The sequence below is a fragment of the Phyllobates terribilis genome, unplaced genomic scaffold (assembly GCF_046119375.1).
Source record: "Phyllobates terribilis strain yellow unplaced genomic scaffold, ASM4611937v1 Scaffold_1__5_contigs__length_1240528914, whole genome shotgun sequence".
Taxonomy (NCBI): Eukaryota; Metazoa; Chordata; class Amphibia; order Anura; family Dendrobatidae; genus Phyllobates; species Phyllobates terribilis.
In genome coordinates, this window is record NW_027362761.1 from 58,582,333 (window position 1) to 58,609,549 (window position 27,217).

Here is a 27,217-nt window from a genome sequence, read left to right on the forward strand (position 1 = left end):
TGGGGCATACTGGAATAATAATATGTTATGTAAGAGGAGAAAGCATATGGCCCAATAGCCTAATTTAAATATGTAATAACAAAGGATAACAAACCTTGAATATAGATAATAAAGTATGATGCCAACAAAAGTGCCCACCAAACACAGTAAGATACCCCCACTGTGAATTCCCCACAGTACCCCCCACACGCACTATATGATGACCCTACTGTACCAACCCCTCAACCCCCTGCAAAGTATGGTGACCCCATCACAGTATGATTCCCCAACTGTATAATGGGCCCCATATAGCCATTCATATAGTATGATGGGCCCTACATAGCCTTCCATATAATATAATGACCACATATAGTCCTCTATAGAAGGAAATGCATGGTCCATTATACTATACATAGTATAATAGCCCCACATAATTCTCCATACAGTATAATGGCCCCACATTGCCTTTCATACAGTATAATGGGCCCCTCATAGCCTTCCATATAGTATGATGGGCCCCACATAGTACTCCATACAAAATAATAGCCCCACATAGTCCTCCATACAGTATAATGGGCCCCCATTGCTTTCCATACAGTATAATGGCCCAACATAGTCCTCCATACTGTATTTTGGCCCCACAAATACATACACTATTCCTTCCCACTTCCCTGGTTGGGGGAGGGGACAGATAAGGGCTGATTCAGGAGAACAGCAAGGTACGTGGCCCCAGCATCTTCACCATCTGAAGTAACCTGGGGAACAGGGATAGATAGGGTGCTCTTAGTGTTAGGGACAGGGTAGGAGCCCCTGGTCCCGGGTTGTCAGACAACAGAAACCTGACACTTAGTATCATAGTAGAAACTGAAACACAGGTTATTGTGGGTAAGTCCTACATTGTTCCATAGTGTTTACCAATGTGGCTCACAAGCCCACCAAATAGTTAACAAGAAGGCATCTAATTACATGATAATAACATCCCTTAAAGGGAATGTCTCACCAAAACCTGTCTATTGTTTGAACAAATTTTTTAATAGTAACCATATTTAAAGAATATTCGGTAATTTTCCAAAAAAGAGATGGAGCTTAATGGGAGAGTGTGGCCTACCGCACCCTGACCAATTTTATAGGGAGACAATTGGATACTATGGAAGCAGGGGGATGGCTCTTATTAAGTGCACTGATTTTTCACCATAAAATAAATGTATGTACCCCAAAATAGAATTAAAGTGAACATGTCATCATTAAATGTGCATGTAACTTTTTCCCGCAATACTTTTATATGGTCACGGCCAGTATATATGTGTAAGACTATAAATTTTGTATTGCCGTTACACTACCGACCTTGAGGATAATGTTACCTAGTCAGTTTTACCGCGCAATAAATGTTGTAAGAACAAAACCCTTAAAATAATTGTAGATTTTTTTTTTCATCATTTTGACCTACTTAGAATTTTTTTCCTGTTTTTAGTGCATTTTATGGAAAAGTGATATGAAAAAAACCTTTGTACAACATTGTAGATGGAAAAAAAAGTTATGGCTTGTAGAAGAAGGGGAAGAAAATGAGAAAAAAGGTAAAAGCACCAAAAATCAACTTGACCTGATTTTGGAGAGTTTAATTAGTAAAAATAATCTAGGTGATAAACTCCCTTTAACAGAAGTGTCCACAATTTAAAAGACTAGAGCAATAGACATGTAGTACTTCTATGTATTACACATGTATGTTTGGGAAGCCCCTACAACCTTTGACATACTACTGCCAACTAATTTTAATGAGCTTTAACTTGCTATAAATTGTTTATTGGCTTCTCCTAGTCTTTAGAAACATTGCTGGACACTTGTAGAAACATGTTACAAAGTATATATAGTGCAGTAAGCACATAAGGACTTTAAAGAAAGAAAAGTATGTTTGGGCCATTCATCAAAGCTTTGCATGTGCAGAGCACATAAATTATGGAGCTATTTGTATTACTGTACATCTGCCATATGTCACTACCAATGCCAGGGCTGCTCTACAAAGGCTGCCTCCCTAATCATTGTAAATGAATATGCCCTACATTATGCACCCACTACACAATCAATTATTTCTGAGACAAATGCCGTTTCCTAAAGAGCATAGCCTAATATGAATATTAGAAATGGGCTAAAAAAATATGGTCCTAGATACATTTATAGCAATGTGTACATTCACTTTTGTAATTATAGGCACAATCTACATAAGAACAGAGGAACTCTGCCTCGCACTGCAGCTATTGGTGTATGTCTATTGACAGGTTGTGAACCGCTTCTAGTTGTGACCAGCAGAATTCTGAATTCAGCTCTGCACCAATTCCAAATTAGTTTTATAAAGTAACATAACAATATACTTATAGAATTAGTTAAATAGTTTCTCTCATCTTTCTTGGACCCCCATTAATCCTAGCAATATTCCACTTCTTTCTGAGATAGGAAAATCCCTTCAAAAGTGATTTATCAGAAAATGACATATACACTGTGTGCAGAATTTTTAGGCAAGTTGTATTTTAGAGGATTATTTTTATTATTGATCAACAACTATGTTATCAATCAACCCAAAAGACTCATAAAATATCCAAGCTTAATATTTTTGGAAGTTGGAGTGGGGTTTTTTTTCGATTTGGCTATCTTAGGAGGATATCTGTTTGTGCAGGTAACTATTACTGTGCAGAATTATTAGGCAACTTAATAAAAACCAAATATAATCCCATCTCACTTGTTTATTTTCACCAGGTAAACCAATAACAGTGCCCAAAATTTAGAAATAAACATTTCTGACATGCAAAAACAAAAAACAAAAAAATTAGTGATCAATATAGCCACCTTTCTTTATGATGACACTCAACAGCCTTCCATCCATAGATTCTGTCAGTTGCTTGATCTGTTTTCGATCAACATTGCGTGCAGCAGCCACCACAGCCTCCCAGACACAGTCGCGAGAGGTGTACTGTTTTCCCTCCCTGTAAATCTCACATTTTATGATGGACCACAGGTTCTCTATGGGGTTCAGATCAGGTGAACAAGGGGGCCATGTCATTATTTTTTCTTCTTTTAGACCTTTACTGGCCAGCCACGCCGTGGAGTAGTTGGATGCATGGGATGGAGCATTGTACTGCATGAAAATCACGTTTTTCTTGAACGATACCAACTTCTTCCTGTACCACTGCTTGAAGAAGTTGTCTTCCAGAAACTGGCAGTAGGTCTGGGAGTTGAGCTTCACTCCATCCTCAACCCGAAAAGGTCCCACAAGTTCATCTTTGATGATACCAGCCCATACCAGTAACCCACCTCCACCTTGCTGGCGTCTGAGTCGGAGTGGAGCTCTCTGCCCTTTACTGATCCTGCCTCTGGCCCATCAAGAGTCACTCTCATTTCATCAGTCCATAAAACCTTTGAAAAATCAGTCTTAAGATATTTCTTGTCCCATTCTTGACGTTTTATCTTAATGTTTCTTGTTCAAAGGTGGTCGTTTTTCAGCCTTCCTTACCTTGGCCATGTCCCCGAGTGTAATGCACACGCCCGGGCTGAGCGGCGTGTGCGTGTGATTCCACTGGACCGTGCCGGAGAGTGAATGCCTGGAGGGGCGTAATTAGGTATTCACCCGATCCGACCAGGGTCGCACGACGGCATACGACGCCAGTGCACCAAGGAGGAACCGAGCAGAGGGACCAGGTGCTACTCCAGGACAGACCCCGGACACGGCTGTTGACCCACACAGGGGAATACAGGAACAGACTGGTAGGCTGGCACACAGACTGGTGGGAATAGGCAGGCACGACTGGTATGCAGGCAGGGAGGCACTAGCAGGTAGGAACACAGGGGGAATAGGACCCAGTACACACTGGGACTCAGGAACAGAACCACAGATGTGGCGGACAAACACAGCAGAGTGAGGCCGCCCAGAGAGGTGAGCGACAGCAGGGCAGGACAAGGCCGCCTGGAGCGGTGAGCAAAGGGTCAGAGCTGAGCGAGACTGCCGGAGCAGTGAGCAAGGAGTATGAGCAGGACAAGACCGCCTGAAGCAGTGAGCAAGAGTAGAGCAGGACGAGCCCGCCTGGAGCGGTGAGCAAGAGTAGAGCAGGACGAGGCCGCCTGGAGCGGTGAGCAAAGGAGTCAGAGCGGGCTAGAACCGCCAGAGCGGTGAGCAAAGGAGTCAGAGCAGGCTAGAACCGCCAGAGCGGTGAGCAAAGGAGTCAGAGCAGGCTAGAACCGCCGGAGCGGTGAGCAAAGGAGTCAGAGCAGGCTAGAACCGCCGGAGCGGTGAGCAAAGGAGTCAGAGCAGGCTAGAACCGCCGGAGCGGTGAGCAAAGGAGTCAGAGCAGGCTAGAACCGCCGAAGCGGTGAGCAAAGGAGTCAGAGCAGGCTAGAACCGCCGGAGCGGTGAGCAAAGGAGTCAGAGCAGGTTAGAACCGCCGGAGCGGTGAGCAAAGGAGTCAGAGCAGGCTAGAACCGCCGGAGCGGTGAGCAAAGGAGTCAGAGCAGGCTAGAACCGCCGGAGCGGTGAGCAAAGGAGTCAGAGCAGGCTAGAACCGCCGGAGCGGTGAGCAAAGGAGTCAGAGCAGGCTAGAACCGCCGGAGCGGTGAGCAAAGGAGTCAGAGCAGGCTAGAACCGCCGGAGCGGTGAGCAAAGGAGACAGAGCAGGCTAGAACCGCCGGAGCGGTGAGCAAAGGAGTCAGAGCAGGCTAGAACCGCCGGAGCGGTGAGCAAAGGAGTCAGAGCAGGCTAGAACCGCCGGAGCGGTGAGCAAGGCAGAGCAGGGGGGACAGGGCTCTGTTCACACGGAACAGACAGGAAGGGAAAGGCAGAGCCAGATACCCACAGGGTACTTGCAGTGAAGTAGCGAGTGGACCACAAACTCACAAACGGGAGTACGGAGACAACAAGCAGGAGTTAGGTACGAGTTCAGACTCTGCAGAAAAAGGAAGGGAACGGACATAGAGGCAAAACAGGTAAAGGATAGGAGAGAGTTCAGACTGGAACTGAGTGTACGGAGGAGACCGACACTGCAGCGGAATACAGGAGCGGGTCTGGGAATACGACCCCCAGAGAGGTGGGACGAACAGGCAAGGAGCGTGTTCAGACAGGACAGACAAGATACAGGAGCGGGTCTAGGTAATCGGCCCCTAGAAGGCGGGAGGAACAGGCTAGGAGCGTGTTCAGACAGGACAGACAAGATACAGGAGCGGGTCTAGGTAATCGGCCCCTAGAAGGCAGGAGGAACAGGCTAGGAGCGTGTTCAGACAGGCCTGGAAATACAGCCTCCAGGATAGGCAGACAAGAGAACACAGAACGGGACCTGGCACCTTCAGAGTGCAAGCACAAACTGAATGAAACACAATGCTCAGGCAGGGATTGATTGGAGCAGCTGGGTTATATACCAGGTGACAGACAGCAATAGGCTGAGGACGCACAAGGGGTGTGATCCACAGCAGGTACAAAAAGCAGGAAGTGATCGGGCGCCGCCCTTAAGCAGCAGAAACAGACACAAACAGACAGCATGGAGGGAAGCCAGAGAGACATTCTGGACTGGAGATCAAGTGCGCGCTCTTGCACAGTGGGAGATGGACCACTATGCAAGGACGCCGCCAGGTATGTTACAGTACCCCCCCCCTTACGCCCCCTCTTCTTCAGGCCTGCCAGAATCTTCCGCAGGGAATTCGAGGGCCAATCCTTCACTTCAAGGAGATCACTTCCACTGTCCACAGGAAAAACTGATCTCACCTGGTTAGCTAGGATGCTACCTCCTATCCAGCCATCCTCAGCAACAGACGAAACGGGTGGAGTACCAGGAACAGCACACAAGGAAGTCTCTCTCCACATATTTTCAGGTGGCACCCCAGAGGGTACAGGAGACAACTGGAAGTCCTCCACCGGGTTGGAGGAGAGCAGAGACTTGGGGGTAATCTCTGCTTCGAGGTACATCTTGTCAAACTCACAGGAAGAAATAGACGGGTTATCAGGTACAGGATGAGGAAAAGTCACTGTCTCTTTGTTATCTGGTGGTACCCCGGAGGATTCAGGAAACAACTGGAGGTCCTCCGCCAGGTCAGAAGAGTGCAGAGGCTCGGAGAAAACATCTGCTTCAGAGTACACTAGGTCGGACTCACTGGACGAAGCCGGCGAGGTATCGGGTACCGAGTATTGGAAAGTCTCTGTCCATTCACCATCAGGTGGCACCCCGAAGGGTTCTGGAGACAACTGGAGGTCCTCCGCCTGGTCAGAGGGGTGTAGAGACTCATGGATAACCTCTGCTTCAGAGTACACTAGGTTGGACTCACAGGACGAAGCGAGCGAGGTATCAGGTACAGAGTATAGGAGAGTCTCTGTCCTTTCGCTACCAGGTAGCACCCCGAAGGGTTCTGGAGACAACTGGAGGTCTTCCGCCTGGTCGGAGGGGTGTAGAGACTCGGGGGTAACTACCACTTTGGGGTACCCATTGTCAGGCTCACAAGACGGAGCGGACAAAGTATCAAGTACCGGGTATAGAGAAGTCTCTCTCCATTTGTCATCGAGTGGTATCCCGGAGGATTCAGGAGGCAACAGGGGATCCTCCGCCAAGTAGTAGAGGTGCACAGACTCGGAGGTAATCACAGCTTCGGAGCATCCTTGGACATGCACACTGGTTAAAGTGGGTGAAGCATCTGATGCCGGGTGCAGGAAGTTCTCCTGTGTGGAGTCTGGATGGGCAGTAGTCTCTTCGGGCAGGAGAACTGGTGCACTACCCACGCACATTACCCGTTGGGGCTTCTCCGGGATACAGGGAGATGAAGCTTCAGTAGGGACTTCAAGGTTTGGGTCAGGAGGTCTCAGGGAGGACAGACTCTGGCGTGACGGCTTGTCTCTACGTCTAGCACATCTGGACTGCCTCTTGAGGTTGTGAGAAGTATTCCGGAGAGCGTAGTCATCCTGTGTGGATTCTGGGTGGGCAGTAGTTCATTCGGGCAGGAGGACTAGTGCGCTACCCACACACATTACCCGTCGGGGCTGCTCCGGGATATTGGGAAGTGAAGCTTCAGCAGGAGCTTCAGGGTTAGGGTCCTCGAAGACCATACGAAAGGCCACCAGGAAGGCCTGCAGGTCAAGGACGACAGGATCCCATGCTTCCCATAGGGGGGTGACCCATTTCAAGGAATCACCCGCTAGGTAGTCAATCATAAAGGCCACTTTAGCCCAATCGGAAGGAAAATAGAGAGGGTAGGCCTTAAAGTGTAGCATGCATTGCTCCACAAATGCACGACACTGTCTTGGATCCCCATAGTAACGTGGCGGAGCCGCAGGAACGAGAGCTGATAGATCCATCTGGACGGGTGCATAATTCGCCTGGAACTCAGCTAAGGAAAAAAAAAATGTAATTATTTATTTTTAATGCATGTATTCACTAGAAAACGTCTCAGAGAGCGAAGGCAGTGGGGCTCAACGGGAACCATGGCCTGAGCATGCTGTAATGCACACGCCCGGGCTGAGCGGCGTGTGCGTGTGATTCCACTGGACCGTGCCGGAGAGTGAATGCCTGGAGGGGCGTAACTAGGTATTCACCCGATCCGACCAGGGTCGCACGACGGCATACGACGCCAGTGCACCAAGGAGGAACCGAGCAGAGGGACCAGGTGCTACTCCAGGACAGACCCCGGACACGGCTGTTGACCCACACAGGGGAATACAGGAACAGACTGGTAGGCTGGCACACAGACTGGTGGGAATAGGCAGGTGCGACTGGTATGCAGGCAGGGAGGCACTAGCAGGTAGGAACACAGGGGGAATAGGACCCAGTACACACTGGGACTCAGGAACAGAACCACAGATGTGGCGGACAAACACAGCAGAGTGAGGCCGCCCAGGGAGGTGAGCGAGAGCAGGGCAGGACAAGGCCGTCTGGAGCGGTGAGCAAAGGGTCAGAGCTGAGCGAGACTGCCGGAGCAGTGAGCAAGGAGTATGAGCAGGACGAGGCCGCCTGAAGCAGTGAGCAAGAGTAGAGCAGGACGAGGCCGCCTGGAGCGGTGAGCAAGAGTAGAGTAGGACGAGGCCGCCTGGAGCGGTGAGCAAGAGTAGAGCGGGACGAGGCCGCCTGGAGCGGTGAGCAAAGGAGTCAGAGCGGGCTAGAACCGCCAGAGCGGTGAGCAAAGGAGTCAGAGCAGGCTAGAACCGCCGGAGCGGTGAGCAAAGGAGTCAGAGCAGGCTAGAACCGCCGGAGCGGTGAGCAAAGGAGTCAGAGCAGGCTAGAACCGCCGGAGCGGTGAGCAAAGGAGTCAGAGCAGGCTAGAAAAGCCGGAGCGGTGAGCAAAGGAGTCAGAGCAGGCTAGAACCGCCGGAGCGGTGAGCAAAGGAGTCAGAGCAGGCTAGAACCGCCGGAGCGGTGAGCAAAGGAGTCAGAGCAGGCTAGAACCGCCGGAGCGGTGAGCAAAGGAGTCAGAGCAGGCTAGAACCGCCGGAGCGGTGAGCAAAGGAGACAGAGCAGGCTAGAACCGCCGGAGCGGTGAGCAAAGGAGTCAGAGCAGGCTAGAACCACCGGAGCGGTGAGCAAGGCTGAGCAGGGGGGACAGGGCTCTGTTCACACGGAACAGACAGGAAGGGAAAGGCAGAGCCAGATACCCACAGGGTACTTGCAGTGAAGTAGCGAGTGGACCACAAACTCACAAACGGGAGTACGGAGACAACAAGCAGGAGTTAGGTACGAGTTCAGACTCTGCAGAAAAAGGAAGGGAACGGACATAGAGGCAAAACAGGTAAAGGATAGGAGAGAGTTCAGACTGGAACTGAGTGTACGGAGGAGACCGACACTGCAGCGGAATACAGGAGCGGGTCTGGGAATATGGCCCCCAGAGAGGCGGGACGAACAGGCAAGGAGCGTGTTCAGACAGGACAGACAAGATACAGGAGCGGGTCTAGGTAATCGGCCCCTAGAAGGCGGGAGGAACAGGCTAGGAGCGTGTTCAGACAGGACAGACAAGATACAGGAGCGGGTCTAGGTAATCGGCCCCTAGAAGGCAGGAGGAACAGGCTAGGAGCGTGTTCAGACAGGCCTGGAAATACAGCCTCCAGGATAGGCAGACAAGAGAACACAGAACGGGACCTGGCACCTTCAGAGTGCAAGCACACACTGAATGAAACACAAAGCTCAGGCAGGGATTGATTGGAGCAGCTGGGTTATATACCAGGTGACAGACAGCAATAGGCTGAGGACGCACAAGGGGTGTGACCCACAGCAGGTACAAAAAGCAGGAAGTGATCGGGCGCCGCCCTTAAGCAGCAGAAACAGACACAAACAGACAGCATGGAGGGAAGCCAGAGAGACATTCTGGACTGGAGATCAAGTGCGCGCTCTTGCACAGTGGGAGATGGACCACTATGCAAGGACGCCGCCAGGTATGTTACACCGAGTATCGCACACCTTGTGCTTTTTGATACTCCAGTAACGTTGCAGCTCTGAAATATGGCAAAACTGGTGGCGAATGTCATCTTGGCAGCTTCACGCTTGATTTTCCTCAATTCATGGGCAGTTATTTTGCGCCTTTTTTGGCCAGCAAGCTTCTTGTGACCCTGTTAGCTATTTGCCATGAAACGCTTGATTGTTGGGTGATCACGCTTCAAAAGTTTGGAAATTTCAAGACTGCTGCATCCCTCTGCAAGACATCTCACAATTTTGGACTTTTCAGAGCCCGTCAAATCTCTCTTCTGACCCATTTTGCCAAAGGAAAGGAAGTTGCCTAATAATTAAGCACACCTTATATAGAGTGTTGATGTCATTAGCCAACACCCCTCCTCATTACAGAGATGCACATCACCAGATTTACTTAATTGGTAGTTGGCTCTCAAGCCTATGCAGCTTGGAGTAGGACAACGTGTATAAAAAGTATCAAGTGGTCAAAATACGCATTTGCCTAATAATTCTGCACACAGTGTAATTCTAACTAGTCAGTGAAAGTTAAACATACATTCCATGTCACTCTATAAAATAAATCCCGAAATCTTGCAGTTATCACACTGATTATTAAAGGGATTGTCCACTACTGGCCAAAACCCTGCTGCAGCGCCGCAGTTCTAGAGATGTTGGTGATGTTGCTCCCGGTGGCTGATGTGACATTGTTGTTTCATGTGACCGCTGCAGCCTTTACTTTTTCGTCAGTACAGGTGTCTTCTCAGATGGAATATTGATTAGCTGCAGCATAAATATGAGTGTGTGATTATCTATAATATGTATTTGTTGTGTGTGTATATATACAGTATATACATATATTATGTTTGTGTATGTATGTATATATTTGTGTGTGTGTATATATATATATATATATATATATAATATATATATACACACACACACTTACATAATATATAAATATACATACACAATCAATCTAAGTTAATGATAAAACCTTGCTGATTACATCTCCGGAGCAGTTGGCATACTGTGCTACCATAGCAACCAGGCTTCTGGGTGGAGACATGAAAATGAGAACATGTGCAATAAATACAGTGTGTTACTGTATATGGGAACACATCCAAATTTAACCTAAAGTATATTTATCTACAATCTGGAAGAAATATTCAGCATTTTTTCCACTATTTTTTTATTCCAGTAATGTAAATATATATTTGAATTGTATTATTTACATCTGAAGGATATGTATGTCCTTTTTCTAATTTATCTGTCTATCTAATCTATCCAGAGGCATATATAGAAATTATTGGGCCCCGTAACAAAAGTCTGAATTGAAGCAAAAGAAAATAAAAATGAATATGGATACATTCTCCACTCCAGCAACCTGGCTATTTTCAGAGTTTCCACAATACGTAAGAGGGGACAACACACTGAAACTTCTCAGAAGTGGAGATATGAGATATAAAGTAATGATCACAGAGATTAATTCCTTGGGCTGTCTCACAATGGTGAACGATAGATTACATTCAGCTGGGCAACAAGAGTTTACTTTAGGGGTCGCTCACAATGACATATAACATGGCCACGTGCTATGCAATGTTTTACAAGATAGCACTCAGACCGATCCGAGTGCAGTCCAACATCCGCGGACTCAGACAATAGAGAAGATGGAGAAATGAAGTTCTCCATCTTCTCCACACCTGTAGTAAGATTCTCTCATCCGTGAGAATCGGATCACAGTAAACTGACACTGATCAATCTCGGTTCGGAGTTTGATCGTAGTGTCTCTAGCATAATCGAGTTGACTCTTTCAGAAGAGAATGATCACTCGTGTGACCCTGGTCTTAGGGTTAGTATTTCTAATTCTAGATATTCATGCGTTCTTTTCCTTTACAAAATAAAAGTGCACTGCAGATAAGGGAAGCAGTAGTCTGACCTGTGCTAGTGTAAAGTGCAACCTACTGCCGCAGCACATGGGCAGCTTGGTCTACAGATGTGCTGGAATATACTAATTACAGCATTGTACATGCACTTACGTGTCATTTTTAGGATCACACATAATTAAAATAACCACAGAGATATTAGGTTTGCGCATAAGGCACACACAGTCCAACATTGTTGGTTGCAGTGCAAGATCATTTCATAATAACCAAGAATGGAAAGTCTTCTCTTTCAGTACTAGAGATGAGCCAACCCGAACAGAAGCGTTCAGCGCTCATACCGGACAGTTAGTGCCTGATGCAATGTTCAGAGTTCCGGGGAAAGTTCGTTGCAGAGAGCAAGAGAAAGAGGAATAGAGAGTTTTTCCTTTCCAGTTCAGGTCTCTTATTTTCAATGGGGTTCAGGTTCTTGTTGAAGTTCGGCTTCTGTTCTGGTACCCAAACAGTGCTCTGCACTCAAGTTCGGTTCGGGTACCAAAACCCAAACTTCTACTGGTCCGCTCATCCCTATTCTTTACCATGTGCTATCCCTTAGTGTTCTGTAACATAGGGCCCAAAGAATTATATGCTGTGCTTTAGGCCACGGCCCCACTATCGGTATTTGGTCAGTATTCGATCAGTATTTTTTCTCAGGAGTGGGAGCCAAAACCAGGTGAGGAACAATCAGAGAAAAGGTATAATAGAAACAAGTCACCAATTTTGCATTTATCACCCACTCCTGGTTTTGGCTCCAACTCCTGAGAAAAAATACTGATCGAATACTGATAGTGGGGCCGTGGCCTTACACTGTAATACCATGCATCCCTAGTTTCATTTCTTGTGGAAGTAAGCAATCTATACATGTCCCTAAGGCCTAATATATATTGTCATATTATGGCACTGTAAAGCCACCCAAATCTATGAATCAGTATTAGGATGCCCACGTGTGGCCTGTGTGGCCAAACAGCACCTTCATATTAATACAGTAAAGGGAATTTTTTTGCATAAATTCAGCAGAACAGAAACTGGTGCCAAGCTCTCATGGAAGCCATGTTACAATGGTGTGACTTCTAGAAGCAATATTGTTTTATGGCGCTATGCAGAGCACCGTACAGAGCAGATCTCTGGTATAGGACCTTTTTTTCTGTCATACAGTCTTGATGTGGTTTTGGCTTAGACTAGAATAGCAATTAATAATATGGTGTAGAAACAATAAAGTAAAAAGATTAACATAGCCAATAACAGAAATGAATGTTCACGGATTGTTGAGGACACTGATGAGTGTACCAAATCTTTAGGCACGAACATGGCAAAGTCATGATTACAGAGGCTTGTAAGGTGGCATCCATTGTTCACAGGGGTTTTGTATTAGAGAGCCATGGGAGCCATAGGCTCTTGAAGCTTGGCTGTATGGCGCCTTTGGATTCTCCTTGAATAACTGTGCTTCAAAAGGGTCACCACCACCATAGTACTGCATATGATGCCGCGGTTTTCTTCCAGTTTTCCTGTGAAGATTTCTATGTGTGCTATTATATAGATCGGTACAGCTAGGCCTCATTCAGACATGCGTTTTAATGTACGTGTTGTATTCATTTTCTTCACATATAGAACACGTACCCGTTATAATCTATGGTGCTATTCACATGTCTTCCACGGACCATGCATCCATGCAAAACACACGTAGACATATCCGGAGCTGTATTTAGCGAAAATCTCCAATTTAGTGCCTCTCCAACCAACACTTCAGCGTTCCGGTCATAATCATAACATTATAGTTGTGGTAATTTATGTTGTGTTGGTTTCTAAAACCACCAAGACAGTCAGTGTTGTGTCTAAGAGCGATGACTTAAGAAATATGGATATTTATTAAAATGTGCATGGCCTGCATTATTTATTTCTCCAGTCCAAATGTGGTTTTCGGTATCCAGCAGCTGCAGGGCAATAAAATAATGATAATATTGGTGGAGAAGGCAGTATTAATAATTGATATCCTATAACCTCAGGTTCAGTGCGATGCCCCATTAGATACATAGGTCAGGGTGCACCGTCCACTTCCAGTATTTGTAGATTTTTTATGAAAGCTTCTGAATATTCACAAGCACTTCTCTGCCGCTGGACAATCCTCCCAGATAATGGAAGCGCGCAGGTATGGGAACAAAAACCTGAAAGGTACGGAAACTTTTCGTTGAGTGCAATCATGTGTTAATACACCACTTTAATTTATGGGGAGTCATTTTCATTAATATTTTATACAGGATTGGTAGATTGTTAAAATGTAGTAGGTGCCATAAATGATTTTATTTGAAAAGTGTTTCTTTCCAAGATAAGATTTTAACATAATTGTGTACGCCATCATTTACCCAGAGCCAGTGCTTTTCTACAACCTGTAATTGACATATATCAACTATTAAATATTTTTGGAAGATATAAATGCATTAATGCAAAATAATTTTGGTTTCTATTTTTAATCAAAAAGGTCATCAATAAAATATTTTCGTTGACTGTGAAATCCTGCTGGTTTCATTTTTTCAGTTATATAAAATGGGGAGTGATCTTTATTGCTGTATAGCAGCTCTGACCAAGCAGCATGTCTGCTCGAAAATTGTAATATACAAGCATTTACCTTTTATAATATAGTCCATGTGAGATCTTGTTCACCCCAGATGTAGCTGTGTCCATATACAGTATACAGCTCTTAGGCCAAGGCCCCACTATCAGTATTTGGTCAGTATTTTTTTTAGGAGTGAGAGCCAAAACCAAGTGAGGAACAATCAGAGAAAAGGTATAATAGAAACAAGTCACCAATTCTGTATTTATCACCCACTCCTGGTTTTATCCCCCACTCCTGAGAAAATATCTAAGGGGTAACATTTCTTCTTGCGGAGAGCGACATGTTAAGCATGTCACAGTGAGGAGACTTTTAAAACCGCAATGCTCCTCTGGGAAATACACAAATTGTCTCTTCAGAGAGGAAGAGGACCAGAACTCTAGTGCCACCTATAGGAAGTAGCAATCCTAAAAGTCAATAGTGACCCTTTAACAAACCTTATCACATCACTTAGGATATAAGCCAGAACCAGAAACTCAATTTGCAGACGCTGTGTTTCGGGTTACTGTCCCACGTCAGTGCAAAGTGTGAGTTCTGGTTTGGCTGGGTGAGGGGCATCAGTCCAGTATCTAAGGGGTAACATTTCTCCTTGCAAAGAGAGACATGTTAAGCAGGTCACGGTGGGTGAGGAGACTTTTAAAGCTGCAATGCTCCTCTGAGAAATCTGCAAATTGTCTCTTCAGAGAGGAAGAGGACTAGAACTCTAGTGCCACCTTAGATACTGGTCTGACGCCTCTCAGTCAGCCATACCAGGACTCACACTTTGCACTGAAGAGGGGCAGTACCCCGAAACACAGTGTCTGCAAATTGAGTTTCTGGCTTATATCCTAAGTCATGTGATAAGGCTCGTTAAAGGGTCACTATTGACTTTTACGATTGCTACTTCCTGTAGGTGGCACTAGAGTTCTGATCCTCTTCCTCTCTGAACAGACAATTTGCATACTCCTGAGAAAAAACACTGACCAAATACTGGTAGTGGGGCGGTGGCCTTAGAAGGAGCCAATGGACCTTATATACTAAGGAGATGAGAGAATCGATTCGCAGGACTCTGTTCCAGTGGGCATGTCAATGGTCCATGGCCATCGGATGAGAGCTCTTCAAACCACCTCTCCTGATTAGGAAGCCCAGCATTATGTCATGCTGCAACAATGATGTCGCGCTGGGCCTACAAATCAGAAGAGGTGCTGTGAATTGCAACAGGTACGAAGATGGTTCACAAGCGGTTTCCACATGGTGTCTCCAGGGTGCTGCCAGAATCTTGTGAAGGCTGCTCTGGTGACATTAAATATGTCAGGAGACTGGCAAGGGACACATGGTTGAAAGCTAAGTATAGTTCTTATTTTATGTAGCACCTTGGGGCCATTAATATGGGGTTGACACGTCATGGACAACCCCTGCTCCCTTATGATAATGTATGCATCCAAACTCTCCAAAGTCCATAATTGGCACACCCCGTGGGCACTGCTGAAACCTTTTGGAAAACAGCACTTTCAGAAGGATCTCGCGTGACACCATTATTATTATTATTTTTCTCACTTATATAGCGGCATTAATTCCACAGCACTTTATCATTACTATCCCCATTGGGGCTCACAATCTAGATTCCCTATCAGTATATCTTTGGAGTGTGGGAGGAAATCAGAGAACCCGGAGGAAACCCACGCAAACATGGGGAGAACATACAAACTCCTTGCAGATGTTGCCCTTGGTGGGATTTGTAGCCAGGACCCCAGTGCTGTAAGGCTGCAGTGCTAACCACTGAGCCACCATATCTTATCTGAGTATACTTCTAGTTTTGTAACAATAGGAGCTGGAGAGCTACAAATTGGAGGTCATAGATTAAAAGGAATTTATATATATACATATATATTTATGTAAAAAAAAGTTGATTTATACTGCACCAATATGCCATCATTAATCATCCTTACTAGTAAACGAACATTCAGTGGGTGTAGTAGAGATGTGTAGATGCTGTGGATTGAAAAGGGAATGTGACTATATATCCTTTACTTATACATAACAAAAGTGCCAAGTGAACTAGAGAGAGCAAGAAATATCAGCTTATTGCCACTGCTCTAATGGCCAGTAAAGAAACTAGAATATTTCAAGATTTTTTTTTTTTACACGGAGAGTCACATAAATTATAAAAATTCCAACAATCTTTAAAATATACAGTATTAATAATACAACACTGATTTAAATAATATGTCATAGCCGATGATGTCTGTAAAGCGCTGCGGAATTAATGGCGCTATATAAGAGAGTAAAATAAATAACATATAATTTCCTGATGATACAGCCCTTTAATCGAAGTTAAAACGGAAAGAACTTAGACAATATACAGGTGATAACCATCATTTACTTTTCAAACATCTCAAATATATCACCTGGCTATATACATAGAAAGGTAACATGTCAATAGATGTCACTTTTATAAAGAAGTGGTAAATGTTTTGCTTTAGTCACCGGTGGCTTGTTTTCCTTAGAAATACCAATATAGATATTGTCCATTAGGCCTAGGATCAAAGGTGATAAATATTTCATGATTTTCACAGTGTCATGTTGTATGGCATAATTTCCCACAGTATTAGGCCATGTTCACACGTTCAGTATTTTACATCAGTATTTAGAAGCCAAAATCAGGAGTGGAACAATCAGTGGAAAAGTATAATAGAAACACGTCACCACTTCTGGATTTATCACCCACTCCTGGTTCTGGCTTCCAAATACTGATGTAAAATACTGAGAGTGTGAACGTGGCCTTACAGGAAAGCACATGTCGATATATCATTTCATGTGATTATGCCACATGTTATTTTGGTCCTCCATATAGGATTTTATTTATAAAATGTGCAATATTTTTAGGACTATTTCTTGATTCATATATTGCTTCTGTAATTCTATAGTGCTCATATTGGAAAGGTAGAGCAATCTATATAGGTCTGGCTGCAGACGTAGCATGTTCATTTACAGTATGCTTATAAGACATATATTTACCCTTGTCCCTTGAATCATGAGAATGCTGAAGGGCAGAGAAGAATGAGAATAGATTGACATTCAACCAGTGGAATCCAATAAAGGGAAGTTTACGGAGAACTGTAAAAATGAAGTAAGCTTGAAAGACAGCGCCAAGTTATATTATAGAGGCTATAAAGAGGTTTATGACCTATAACTAGTATCAAATATGACAACCTACAGAAACCAGAGTAAGCTCCAGTTATCGTGAAGAGAACAGCTGAATCCAAGCCGCCTGTAGTCAATGTAATGCTATAATTTAAGGATTTCATCTGTATTAAGGACTCGCACAAAAGCTTTATTCTGTGACCGTGGTACATCCAGTACAAGTGATCTGTAGGTCAATAATCAGTATAAAATGACATGTTGCTGACAGAACATCTGCATGGGACCTTACTGCTGCAGAACTCGGTAATAGAAAGCCTGCAGCCGCAGAGTTTGCACCGGATTGTGTAGAAAAGCTGCAGATGTCATAGAAATTTCTCTATGGAAAAAATGCTGGAAATCTTTTTGTTACTGAAATGGCCTGGTGTCACTGGTTGATTAGAATAATGCACTTAATCGTTACAGGAGATGGCAGAATTGATTTCAGGATCAGAATTGAACACCATCTGAACCAACACACTTCAATATTACAACATGAATTTTAGTTTGCCCTTTCAGCTTGGGCACTGTCTGGGGAAGAGGTTTTTTTTTTTTTATTTAAAGGGGTATTCCCATCTCCAAGATCCTATCCCAATATGTAGTAGGTGTAATAATAAAAATATTAGCAAATACCTCCAATTAGAAATATAGTATAGTTTTTCTGATTCACTATGTCTCTTTCTTCATGTGCAGGCATCGCAGGACCTTAGGTATCCATGGTTACGGCCACTGGTATAGTGACAGTTTGTTAGCTAGCTGCTAGTGGTCGTAACCATGGATACCTTAGGTCCTGCAATGCCTGCACATGAGGAAAGAGACATAGTGAATCAGAAAAACTATACTACATTTCTAATTGGAAGTATTTAAGTATTTGCTAATATTCTTATTATTACACCTACTACATATTGGGATAGGATCTTGGAGATGGGAATATCACTTTAACTCTTCATCAGAAATGAAGTATTGCACCGGGTCCTAATGGCCATCTACAATGATATCCAGTAGCTAACTGCAATACGCCATACTCCTTTAACTCTTGCACAACTTACAGGTGCTATTTCAGTATACTCGACATGTTCTATTAACGCACGCCTGCTGGGATCAGTTTTGCATGGATTTCCACAGGCTTCTCATAATCCTCTCCTTGGCGTCTGCATTGACGATGGGTATCTAACACTTGGTTGTCGGTTTCTTTCATCGGCAATGCATCCTCTGTTGTGCTCCTTCTGTACAAAATGCTATCATTGTCTTCAGCTTCCCGTGACCTGCATGCCCATATAGTCGGCTTAGGAGGATTCATCCCACTGTCAGATTCCCTTTTAGATAGGAAACTGTACCTGGCCTTTTGTTGTTTATTAAGACCGGATGCCATAATGATGGAAAAAAACGGACATGTGTATGGCAGATGGATGAAACAAACAGACGCACGGATGGTATACGAATGGAAAATATGGACATACAGACGACATACAGATGTAATAAAGGGTGGTGCAGACTGAATATAGATTACAATACGGATTAAAAATTGTCTACAACCCGGCCTCAAGAAATCAATCGAAGATGACAAATATCTTCTTGATTAATTGGCTAATGACAGACTTAGGTCTCGTACACATGACTGTATGATGGCTCCATACAAAATGTATAGGCCATAGTGGAGCAATCGTAGGGCTATAATGGGGGCCGTATTGCACCTCTATATGCCTCTGCTTTTTCTCAGATCTATATGAAATACAAGAAAAAACAAGTGCTGTGCGTTACTAAATTGTCCTATCAATAGTGGAGCTCCTCAGCGTCCTAATGCTTGTGATGTCTGAGATGCGATGTCTAGTGATATTACAGCACCAACTCCCATGCAATATGGGCACTGCGACTGGGGAAACTATGGAGAGAGAAAACCATTAAGATTCCCATCAACTGCAAAACAATCGACACCTTTGTACTTCCTTGTGCGGGAATGACATCGTATGTACAAGTGTACCATCATGCTCACCTGCATAGAGGCAATATTGCACTGTATATGTATGTATTGCACTGATTCGCGCAGGCGACTGTCATTTTGGTCCAATTGCGACCTGACAAAACATAGGATCGCACTCGGACCAATGTTATTCTATGGGGCCGTGCACATGTCCAATTCGCAGAGTGCCCAAGTTTGATCCGATATTCAGATCGCACTCGGCCATGCAAGTCCATGAGTCCGTGGAAATCATCAGACTGCACTCGGATGACATCTGAGTGCAGTCCAATTTTCACGGACTGACAGAATGGAGAATTTTTTTTCCCATCTGAAAAAAATCAGATCACACTAAGATCACACTCTGATCAGGGTGTCATATGCATATTTGGGCCGATTCTGAGATGAGAAAAAATACAGCTGTGTGACCCTAGCCTATTGTGCATAATTCCAGCGACAAGTCAATGTGCTGCTCTGTGTAACTTTAGTTACGTTGCTTAAGATGCTGCATATGTGTATACTGGATTTAGGCCACGGCCCCACTATCAGTATTTGGTCAGTATTCGGTCAGTATTTTTTCTCAGGAGTGGGAGCCAAAACCAGAAGGGGAACAATCAGAGAAAAGGTATAATAGAAACAAGTTACCAATTCTGCATTTATCACCCACTCCTGGTTTTGGCTCCCACTCCTGAGAAAAAATACTGACCAAATACTGATAGTGGGACCGTGGCTTAACTCCTTTAGAAGTAAGAAAGATGTTTGTCCTGGATTAGAAAATGGATCCAATTATTTTTGAAGAGCAGCACCACTCTTATCCATTGCTCTGGTATTGCAGGATATTGAGCCATGATCATCTTTATAAAGTTAGGTTACAACACCAAATACTATAAGAAACAAGAAAGACTGTGGCCTTGGTTCACTATTTGACATTTTTAAGTCACATTTCTTATTTGCCTTCTCTTGTCCCTTCCTCAAAACGGTTCGCGTGCTCCATTAAAGTTGTGCAAAATCAAAAATTGCGCTAAAATAACTGGCATATATGAAATTACTCCAAAAGGGGACTGGAGTACATTTGCACCAAATTTTGCAATATTTACAAAAAACAATATCAGAATTTATTTATCACTCTCAAACATGATTGATGGAAAAAGCAAAAAAGTATCTAAACAAAGGACAAATTTAAGAAAGGGTGCAAATTATCAGATATATTTGTGGCAAATAAAAAGTCACAATTTAGAGATTTTTACGCCAGAAAGCTGGGGGCAATGCAATGATGAATTGGGTCTTCAGTTTAAAAAAAAAAAAAAAAAAATCACAATTTTTTTTCTAAGGTCCTCAGCATCTGAAAGACATGTAGGTTTAAAGGGTTATTCTCCTGTCAGGCTTTCATGGCCGACCACAGCAGATGGGGCTATGGAAACAGCCCAGAGACTGTTTCTGTAACTCCTATAGAAATTAATGGGAGTTACGGAAACAGAGTAGAACAGAGTGCGTATATATTTTTCTGGGGAACTCTTTTTTTATTATCTTAAATAACCATATTTATGTATCTAATTACATTATGAAACAAGAGAATATTCCAAAATGCATGTCATATCAGATACTATGGAAGATTTATCATACTTCCTTTTTCCACCTGACAAAGAAAAAGACTCTTTTAAGACTAATATACTGACATCTTTAAGACACAGCATGCCTCTGCTCTGAATGTTTATAAAAAATAACGGTGCCATCATGCACAAATACATTTAATTATAGTATCTCATGATGTGTGCACGAGAAAAAGAGCAAAGCATTGATTGTTCATGAGCGCCAATAAAACAAAAGTATGACTTTACGGCCGCCTGGTTATTTCAAGAGGAAAAAAAATAGATAGTTTCAGATAAAAAGTACCATAGCTGATACTTAAGATTTACTACAAATCTTGTAGCTCTTCACATTCCAAAAATTTATGGTCAACTAAACAGAAGAAATTTGTTGCGTTCTGCAGCATTCTCCATTGCTACCTGAAGACATGAAAAGCAACGCTGTGAAGAAAATTCAGCATGGCTAGTAATAAACATGGGCTGTTACGTTGGGCAACCTGACACTGGCGATAGCTCATTATCTTTGTATATGTGTAGTAGTGGGGAAGGATGTAGCTTCCCTATGGCACTAAAAGAGTATATTGCCGGTAGTTAGATCTCTCTGGGCTGCAGTTAGGTCCAATTAAGGGGTTAGCTGTAATAATCCAGGCCAGCAGAGTAAAGGGGAATCCAGTGCTTTGGTTAGGCATGTGAGTAAATGCCTTAATGATAATATGTTTCCTTGTGGGCTGTAGTATTGGTAACCAGCCACAAGATGCCACTGTCCCAGGTGCAGTTGATAGGTTAAGTCTGCTAGTAGGATTGCAGATATGTATGACAGTGAAGGGGGTTAATTGTGTAAGAGGACAGCCCATAGTGGGTGGGCAATTTAGGAAACCTGTGGTGAGTTTCCAGAAACAATCAGTGAGAGTTTGGACTGGGAACAGTACAGGCAGCCTGAGTATAGTGGCTGTTAGGGCAGACGTGAGCCCCATGCCCCAGACAGTAGGATCACCAGAGCAAAGGTTTCCTACACAGGAGTTCCCTTAGCCGGCCGGAGAAACTCAACAGAGGTATTGAGGACCCGGGGGCACATTCTGTCTGCAGGCTGCAGAAGAAACAAGGGCTCAAGGCTAGGACGTGGGGAGAACTAGGATCCGGATATACTGTCACTGGCGAGGAAGATTCTCTAGAGCTAGTGAATAGAGCAACAGAGATGCTTCACCCGTGGGAAAGATGTCAACCCGTTGGGCCTAATCCATTATATCTGTCTATAAATATTGTATATATTCCTCTTCCCCAAGTAAAGTCCCAGTTATGGTTAAGAACCTAATGTTCTATGAATTTAATGCTGCCCTGGTTCCAAAAGAGAAATGCCTGGAAACAGACGCGACCGAATGGTTTGACGTAAGTGGAGAGCACCACATACACCGCAGCACGTCAGAGAGGACACATATTGTCTGTAGGGTGCCAGAGCGAGCAGGGGCCACAGCTCGCCCACGACTACCTCGCAGGGGCACCTTACATATGCTAAATAGCCAATGGCAACTACTGATTTATTCACTAAGTGTTATGCATGTGAAATATGGTCACCTACCTAAATGGTTAAACCACTGATCACTGAATAACCCCAGAGTCTGTGCCTCTTCACTGTACTTCTATCTACTTGCTGAACTGGTCTACAAAATGCTAAGAGTGGGAAAAAAAGCCTAAATGTTGGCAGACTCTTCGGCTTAGTTCACAGATTGTGGCCACAATAACAGTACAAGTGTAACGTGTTTGCTGTGATTTTGAAAAATCGTAGCAAAACAAAGCTTTTTTTTGCCATAATTGAAGCAAAACAAAAATGCAACACGGCCGCAACGTGTGAACAAAGTCTTATGATCAGATCTCTGCCCATAACAAGCGATAATTTATATATATAGAAGTAGATCAGAGCTCTTTTAACCCCTTCATGACCGGAGCATTTTCCGTTTTTTTGCGTTTTTTGATTTTTGCTCCCCTTGTTCCCAGAGCCATTACCTTTTTTATTTTTATTTACCATATCTTGTACTGGAAAAAGGGAAAAAAATTCCAAGTGCGATGAAATTGCAAAAAAAGTGCAATTCCACAGTTGTTTTTTGCTGTTTTTTTTACCACATTCACTGAATGCTAAAACTGACCTGCCATTATTATTCTCCAGGTCATTACAAGTTCGGAGACACCATACATGTATAGGTTCTTTTTTATTTAAGCGGTGAAAAAAAAAATCCAAAGTTTGCTAAAAAAAAAAAAAGGCACCATTTTCCGAGACCCGTAGCGTCTCCATTTTTCGGGATCTTGGGCCGTATGAGGGCTTATTTTTTGCGCGCTGAGCTGATGTTTTTATTGATACCATTTTCGGATAGATGCAATGCTTTGATCGCCCATTATTGCTTTTTATTTTTTAGTAATGCAAAAAAACTATTCTGGCGTTTAGAATTTTTTTCTCGTTACGCCGTTTACCGATCAGATTAATTATTTTTTTTATATTGATAGATTGGGCGATTCTGAATGCGGCGATACCAAATATGTCTATGTAGGTTTTTTTTTTATATTTTATTTTGAATGGGGAGAAAGGGGGTGATTTAAACTTTTATATTTGTTTTATTTTTTTAATATTTTTTAAAAAAATTTTTTACATTCTTTGCATGCTTCAATAGTCTCCATGGGAGACTAGAAGCAGCAGTTGTCTGATCGCCTCTGTGTAGCAGATTTGATCAGCGCCGACCAGTGCCACCCACAGGGTTCTCCTGCAGACCCCGGGTTGTCATGCCAACCCATCGGTGACCCGCGATCATGTGACAGGTCACCGATGGGCAAGGTAAGTGACGCGTATCCGGTTTGCACGAGTTAATATCAGAGATTGACAGCGGCATTTAACTAGCTAACAGCCGCGGATGGATCGCGATTCCACCTGCGACTGTTGCGGGCACGTCAGCAGTATAGATCAGTAGTCATGTGCCCAGAAAAGTGCAGGCTCAGCGCCGGAGCCTGTGCTGAACAGGGGGTTATGACGTCGTACGTACTATTACGTACCATGTCATAAAGGGGTTAAAGGTCCGTTCACACAAACACAACCAAATTGAGGACAGAATGATTGTTAGTCTATTTGTTTTCCCCCCATACATGCATGTTGTCGGCAGCTCATCTCCGGTTTACATGAAGAGATGTGCTGTCGACTATAATTATTTAATGGACAATCAAATCAGCTGACAATGGATTGTTTTCCATCAACTGCACATTTACATGGGCCAATGAGCTCCTATGAGCATGCGTTTGATGATTATTGCCTGTGGAAAAGGACACTTACAGAATTATCATGGCAGTGAGCTTTTATATGCAAGGATTCGCCCAGGCCAATATAGTGAGTTTAGATACTACTAGTTTAACACTTTAATGTACCTCCTAGAGATAGCTCATCATTTTAACCAATCAAAGCTTATTATTTTATCCAATATTCATACCACCACATTATGCAGAGGTTACCATAAGCGACCCCCAATAAATTCCAATGGAGCTTACACTCTAATTTCTCTATCTCACAAACACATACATTAGGGCTTATGTCAAACTATGAGTATTTTTTTTAATTGTGAGAGGAAACCTATACAACATGCAGATGTTACCCTTGCTTGGATTTGAGCCCAATGTTATTAAAGGGAATCTGTCACCAGGTTTTTACTACCTCATCTGAGAGCAGCATAATGTAGGAAAAGAGACCCTGACTCCAGCCATGTATCACTTAGTTTACTGGGTGCCAACCAAGAGTTTTTAGATGTAGCATGTAGCAGAGCTAACCGCGCCCCCACTACAGCTTTCTATGTACATTGTCTATTGACAGTAAACTGCTAATCAGAGGAGGGAGAGTGGTTGAACAAGGGCTCACATGCCATGTAATCTGGGCAGTAATAATCTTCTGGTGATAAAGCCTTTATTGTATAGAAACAACAGCACACAGCATAATAAGTGACACATCACTGAAATCTAAGTCTCATACTGTCCTCAAATTAGTTAGCAAAAATCTGTTGACAGATTCACTTTAACTATAGTACTAATCTTATGGCCATGAAGCCTTTAAGGTTGCACAGTAGCTATCTTTATTAAAGAGGCCAAAACTGGACCTGGGGAGGGCAATCTGAGTTTGTTACAAAATTTTGAGCCCAAATCTATAGAAAGGCAGTTTTACATGATGCAGTTTATTCTTTTTGACCTACATTGTATTCAGCAATAGTCATCACGAGAATTTACTGTATAGGGCAACATCCAATATAACGCCAATCTTGTTTTTAAATACATAACGATTTTAGAGGCTGCAAATTATAAATGTAGGTGCAACAATTAAAGTGTTCAGCATACAACACCTTAGCTATCAAGCCCATGTGCAGATAATTTCATAGACTGGTGAAGCGGCACTATATTACAAATATAAAAGCTGAAGATCAGCCTGGAAGTTGTGCCACCAACAAGCGGTTCTGGTAAACACAGCTGGCATGGTGCAGTAGGTATTGAGGGGTTTTTAATGCTAGCAGTTCTCTTCTCTTTTCATTTTCTTCCTCTTGTGATTGTCATGTTATATAGCTTGCACCACTGCCAATTTCTAAGTTGTCATTTCTGAGAATGCCTTGATCTGATTCCATATAATATAGTTCTAGATTTCCAAACAGTATTTTCTCAAACAAATACAAAGGAAAGACATTCCCTTCCTTAAACAGCTTCTTCTAACTCAACCTTGTTATTCCAACAACATGAGCTGGTCATATAGTCCACTTAAAGCACCACTCCAGCGTTTTTATATTGGAGCACTGGAGTGGTGTCACTAATATAAGTTCCCTGCCCCTAGTCTTCTACTCACCAGCTGCCATCTTCATCTGTTCTCAGCGCTGCTTCGGTCGTTCTGCAGCAGGTTGTGACTTGCTGGATCGCTCCAGTGTTTGCTGGGCGAGCTCAATGTAAGTCTATGGGAGCCAGAACAAGGCCAGAACGAGGTTCTCATAGACTTGCATTGAGAGCTTGTGACTGTTATGTCTGACTTACGGTAAGTCAGAAGTTGTGGTCATAAGATGGCAGTATGGCACCGCGAACTGATGAAGATCACGGCCGGTCAGTATAATATTAGGAGCAGGGAATTTACATTAGTGCCACCACTCCAGCATTGAAATAAAATAAAAAACCATGAATCCTACTTTAATGGCCCGACTCATCACGCAGTTGGAGTAAAACTGCTTGAAATGTTGCTACATTTTTGCACATCTTATAGCTGCTATTGGAAACTGTACACCAGTGATGGCCAACTCCGCCAATTATTACAACAGTAGAAAGAGCTTTGTGTGGAGGACATGGCAGGGAGCTTTTGGCAAATTCATTATTATTTATGCCATAAAAGTGGTACAAATCACTACAGAGATGTGCTCTAGTCTCTCACTGGCTTACATTTCTTGTGATATTCAGCAGGTGAAAGATGGGACAAACTAATTCAGAGACTCACACTGGCATGGCATGCTTCTTAATGGATTTGGTGCACATTATTCTAGTGCACTGTTCATGGAGAGAAGTAAAAAAACACCCTAATGCAGCAAGTTCTATTTTTTACAGATTCCAGTTTATTTAATTTTTTGTTTTATAGTTGTCAGAAACATAACACACAAACACAGACAAACACACACATACAAATACACACATACATACATTAATATACATACACACACATATACATACACACTGTAAGGCGGCGGTGTTCACACCGTGCAGTAACTGAGGTAGTGACCCAAGCAAGTCCAACATAAACAGCTTTTATTTCAGCAACTCACGGGTTAACAGAAAGTCCTCCGGGTCGCAGCCGGGTTACCAGAAAGTCCATACACAATGGTTGCCGGGGACAACGGCCACGCCGGGCCTCTCAGAGCCTGACAGGTGCAGAGCCTTCCTAGGCGGTGGTTCAGCCACACTCAGTCCTGCTGAGCTTCCCTGCTGTGCTCCTAGCAGGTTGCAACATAGAACAACACTAATAGTTAGGGCAGGGTTTTTAAAGGACCTGTGGCAAGAGCCACTGGAAAACCCGGGTTGGAGGGAGGAGGCCGCCCCACTGCCTCCTGTGACCTCCTCCAAGAAATGAAGGCCCTGCCGGGTTTTACTTAATCTGCCTTAGCCAGGTGGTCTGACCAGGTCATTGCTCACCTTCATTCCTGCATTGCAGCCGCAGCTGTGTGTGTGACTGCAATGCACTCCAATGGATTTAATAGGTCTCTGTACACATTCTGGGGGATATATAACGTCCCTCGTATACGATCCCGGTCACTGCCTCACATATCCCCCCCCACTGTTCAAACTTGTGGGGTTGAACATTTGCCACCATACAGGGTGCCCGGGACAGGGCATCCGCGTTTGCTTGCAACTTCCCAGGGCGATGTTCTACAGAGAAACTGAAATTTTGCAGAGACAGGAACCACCTGGTGACTCGCGCATTCCTCTCCTTGGCATTCCTCATCCATACCAAGGGTGAGTGGTCCGTCACCAAGCGGAACTGACGCCCGAGTAAATAACGTAGTGATTCCAAGGCCCACTTAATAGCCAAACACTCCTTCTCTACCACGCTATAGTTTTTCTCTGCCGAGACAAGT

General features: G+C 43.9%; 1 protein-coding gene across 2 annotated transcripts in view; it reads right to left on the bottom strand.

Annotated features, from left to right (window-relative positions):
* Nucleotides 1–27,217, bottom strand: part of RNF38 (ring finger protein 38) — a 344,651-nt gene that overhangs the window by 253,005 nt on the left and 64,429 nt on the right. The gene's annotated exons all lie outside the window — the stretch shown is intronic.